Below are 303 nucleotides of genomic sequence, written 5' to 3' on the forward strand. Positions count from 1 at the left end.
CCTGCAGAGCAAATTCAGCGCCAGCAGAAGAGCTCTGCAGTGCAATTGTGCTCGCTGCCTTTAATAGAAGGAAGACAGATGCAGTATCACAGGGCTGGATAATACCCTCGTTTTGCTGAAGAGGCTGCAATAAACCAGCGCTGGGAGATTGCAAAAGGAATAGAAGTCAGATGAGAAAGAGCTTTATGGTCTCAGAGCTCGGCACTCCCCGCGAGCCGCCGGGATTTGTCTCTCAAGTGCGGTGGGTGGTCAGAGGCAGGCACGAGCAGCACAGGGAGGGGGATGCGGTGAAGAAGACGACAG

The 303-nt window shown here is 54.1% G+C and overlaps 1 protein-coding gene across 1 annotated transcript in view; it reads right to left on the reverse strand.

Annotated features, from left to right (window-relative positions):
- NR5A1 (nuclear receptor subfamily 5, group A, member 1) overlaps positions 1-303 on the reverse strand; it is a gene marked incomplete at its 5' end in the record, with an annotated part of 12,252 nt that overhangs the window by 6,022 nt on the left and 5,927 nt on the right.

The sequence above is a fragment of the Nestor notabilis genome, unplaced genomic scaffold, assembly GCF_000696875.1.
Source record: "Nestor notabilis isolate BGI_N333 unplaced genomic scaffold, ASM69687v1 scaffold20247, whole genome shotgun sequence".
Taxonomy (NCBI): Eukaryota; Metazoa; Chordata; class Aves; order Psittaciformes; family Psittacidae; genus Nestor; species Nestor notabilis.